The sequence below is a fragment of the Malus domestica genome, chromosome 09 (genome assembly GCF_042453785.1).
Source record: "Malus domestica chromosome 09, GDT2T_hap1".
NCBI classification, from domain to species: domain Eukaryota; kingdom Viridiplantae; phylum Streptophyta; class Magnoliopsida; order Rosales; family Rosaceae; genus Malus; species Malus domestica.
Window position 1 is genome coordinate 19276143 of NC_091669.1, and position 4304 is coordinate 19280446.

The window sequence follows — 4304 nt, forward strand, 5'->3', positions numbered from 1 at the left end:
TGAACCAGCCCAAACCCAGAAGCGTGGACATCTGCCTTGGCCGGCGTGTGGAGCACACGTTCCTCCACCGGAGGTACTATGCTTTGCCGTCGTTCACGGTGACACTGGTGACTTTTCCGGCAACCCAAATTGGCGCGTGGCCGTCTGGGCCATCGCCCCATGGCGGTGCGTAAGGGTACCCGAGGTTCTCCCTTATGTTTTTCGACATCATGAATCTGTTTTTGAAGTCCATTTCCCGAAATTCAATCGTTTTAGTATAGTTTTATTAATTGGTACCCTTATGTGCTTAGGTGCAATTGTGTATGGTGTTTCTGTCCTTTCTTGTTTGCATGGCACTTCGACGATGAAATATCTGTGAGTGGAGCCCTTCTAAAATGCATGATTTGCCTATTAGAAATGCATACACAAAAAACATGATTTAATGGCTACGTTTTATGAAACGTTTATGAGTAAATTAGTTTCACGCTTTATGAATTATCATGCTTTATCGACTTTATGTTCTTTGTTGTATATATGATTGATGACTATATACCCACTTATGAACGTGGTTTTACGATATGATGTTTTAGCTACTGAACTCCGATTAAGATATATATATATATATATTAGGAATATTATGTTAATATTTTTATGTACTTACGTAGTGGTTATTCATACGATTTGCCTACAGGCGAATATTTTGCCTATGGGTGAATGATTTGCCTACGGGCGAATGATACTTTTATATTGGCTTTGGTCGGGTGCTGTAGGAGCCTATGGGTGATTGATATTTATATTGGCTTCGGTTAGATGGTGTAAGAGACTACGGGAAATTGATGTTTATATTGGCTTCGACCAGGCGTTTAATTGGTGCCTACAGGCAGAAGATATTTATATTAGCTACGACAGGGCGTTTGGTTGGTGCCTACCAGCCGAAGATGTTTATATTGGTGTGTGTATATATATATTATGCTACCATTACTAAGCAACCTATATACGATATATGTTTTATGAAAGGTTTTATTGAATGCTAGGGTTTTCAGAAAAACCTATTACTTATTATGCTATACAAGTTTTCTAAACCTGGGGGTTAGGACGTTAAAGATTAGCTGTTTTAGTATTACTTATATATCAACTTGGTCCACTCATGTTTTGTTTTGCACCCCCTCAGGACTTAGATTCGAGGCGTACAATTATAGCATTAATGCACTTCCGCATCGGCATCTTCGAGTCCTCTCGGTGTAGGACCCATCTCTTTGTTTATTCAATTTTATATTATTATTATTTTTATATCTCGGATTAGTTGTATGCTCTGAACACGTTCTATAAATGCATATTCTTTATAATTAAATTTACAAGTTTTAGTTATGTCGGTTAATTGTTTCTAGTTCTCATGCATCCTAATATGGCTTCGTCACCTTCAGGTGTCGGCCAGCACATGCCTACCCTAGTGTTTGGAGAATATCAGGGTCGGGCGTGTCACTGTGTAAGGCCTTACCATGTATTTATAATTTTATACCTTTTAAATGCCAAAAGTGTGATAAAACAATCGTAGAAAACTAACATGATATCATCATATATTTACTAATGCTAGAAACTTCTATATATTCTGAGAGAACAAGTTGTCATGAGTCCATTCCACGTAATAAAACATTACTCATTCATTTGGGAGCATAGTCCCATTTGAGAAATTTGGAAGTAGAAGAATGGCTTATATTTTGACAATCTCATCATCAACAAGAACAATCGGCTCTTTAATTAAACTTAGTTTGATCATCCATAGAACCTCCCACAGAACCGAGTGTCGGCTCAAAGCTCCGAGTGTGAACCATGGCAGCATTTAGGATGAAACAACTCATGTGGCATCAACCAAATACTTGAGACCTAACGAACCTCGTACATTGAACCTTCAAAACAACATAAAATGCGATTTAAGCTCATATGAAGAAGATTGGATCTAAATGAAAGGAAGACAATGAATAGGAAGTCAATCTGATACTCACATACGTTCCTTCTTCACCCATGCCAGCCAAAGTTAACAGCAAACCAGTGTGGTCAAGTAAAAGTTGAGCAATTCGGGATCGGCGAGAACAACCTCTTGAATAACCAGTGCAGATACTGAAAGCACAATAATAATGCTTAAAAACTTCATCACAGACTTACTAAACATGTTACTGGTGATAATAGAAAACAAAATAAACAATCTTTAACAGCAAGTGCAAGTGTGCAACATAATAGTTAATCTATCAAGAAACAAACCTATAAGTCTACCTGCAGTCTTTGAGCAGACATGAGAGAAAAAAATGTGATCAAGCTAAAAACGCTTCACGAACATCAATAAGGCATCTCAACAATAGGAAGGAGCCTCATGAATGAAGATGAAGAGCACTTTATATATTTATTCCAAGTTCCAACAGCAGAAAATGGGTAACGATTTCAGATATCGTATACCTTTGACAACTTAATCTTATGTTCTGTGCAGAACCTTTGCAAACCCTGCAGTGAGAGTTATATAGTAAGAGACACTTTACTCCAAGAAGGGTTTATCATTGATTTGTAATTACTATTTTATAGAGATAATGATAGAAACTCTTTTCTATAAAAGGAGATCATTCTCCCAAAATATTTCCTAATGTCATTTGTACTAAATCATTCACTTGTACCCACTAAAGGAGAGCTTGAACCTATGTACTTGTGTAAACCCTTCACAATTAATGAGAACTCCTCTATTCCGTTGACATAGTCAATCTGGGTGAACCACGTACATCTTGTGTTTGCTCTCCTGTCTCTATCATTTTACATACTTATCCACACTAATGACCGGAACAATCTAGCGAAGGTTACAAACTTAATACTTTCTGTTGTACCAAAGTCCTCACTGATTTTGTGCATCAACAATCATTAAGTCCTTGCCTTTTTGCATTGGTAATGGATGAGTTAACAAGACATATTCAAGATGTTATTCCTTAGTGTATGCTTTTCGCAGACGATATAGGGTTGATAGATGAAACTCATGAAGGGGTAAATGCGAAGCTTAACCTTTGGAGAGAAGTGTTGGAATCTAAAAGTTTTCACCTAAGCCGATCAAAGACAGAATATAGGGAATACAAACGGGATGGATGAAGTGGAAGAGTGCATCCGGCGTGTTGTGTGACCGTCGTATGCCATTGAAGCTCAAGGGAAAATTTTATAGGACAACAATAAGGTCGGCGATGCTGTATGGCACAGAATGTTGGGCGGTGAAGCATCAACACGTACACAAAATGGGGGTAGTGGAGATGATGATGCTTCGTTGGAGGTGTGGGCTCACGAGAAAGGATAAGATTAGGAATGAGTGGGTTGGACATGTGCAAAGAAGGCCTACTGACTCTCCAGTTCGAAGATGTGACTACGGGACAGAGGTTCAGGGCCAAAGGGGTAGAGGAAGACCAAGGAAAACTTTGGAAGAGACCCTAAGAAAAGACTTAGAGTACTTGGATCTAACGGAGGACATGACACAAAACCGAGCGCAATGACGTTCTAGGATTCACATAGTCGACCCCACTTAGTGGGAAAAGACTTTATTGTTGTTGTTGTATAGAGATAATGATAGAATCATCGCCTTATTTAATATTGCAAAACTAACCAGATGTAAATGTATATGATTGAGTTCCTAATGCAACTATCTCGGTACCTGACACTTACCTCGGCAGTATTAAATATAAATATTTGTTTGTCAAAGAATAGCAACATCGAAGGAGATGTAGTATCTATTCTAGTCCCTAGTCTCTGCAATGAGTTTGCATGGGTAAATTATTAGACCATAAATAAGAAAAATAATACCTTGAAAATGAAAAGGAAAGAACAGAATTATAGGACTGTAGACATCGAAATTTCGTAAATAAATGTTGACCGGTAAATCAAAGTGTCAACGCTCATGTATTACATAAATTTTACACGTAGCGTGTGACTCAACGAAAATCGAAATGAGTTGGAAAAGTCATCAAATAGGACACGTGTCAACACCTGGCAGAAACGACTTATTTCATCTGGAATATTATATTCAAAATTAGGCCTTGGAAATTTCTATAAATACAAGCCTATTTCATTCATTTAAGGGAACCAAAAATCATTAGGCAAAACTCTTGAAGCTCTGAAGCTCTGAAACTCCGAAGCTCTCAAGCATCCAGGTTCCCCGAAGAATCAAGAAAGCGTTCTTCGTTCATCGTTCTTCCAAGATCAAGCCCGACGGCCCTTGGATCAACAATCATCCACCTTCAAGCCCAAGCCTCAACGGCCCCTTGAAGAAAGCGTTCATCGTTCATCAACTGTTCATCCTCAAGGAT

At 38.4% G+C, this 4304-nt stretch overlaps 1 long non-coding RNA gene across 1 annotated transcript; it reads right to left on the bottom strand.

Annotated features, from left to right (window-relative positions):
* Positions 1-1622: 1622 nt before the first annotated feature.
* On the bottom strand, positions 1623-2100 carry LOC139188021 (uncharacterized). Its single transcript, XR_011571100.1, has 2 exons — positions 1983-2100; positions 1623-1863 (listed from the first exon to the last, which is right to left on the bottom strand). It is a non-coding gene; the product is annotated as an uncharacterized lncRNA (long non-coding RNA).
* Between the last annotated feature and the right edge of the window lie 2204 nt (positions 2101-4304).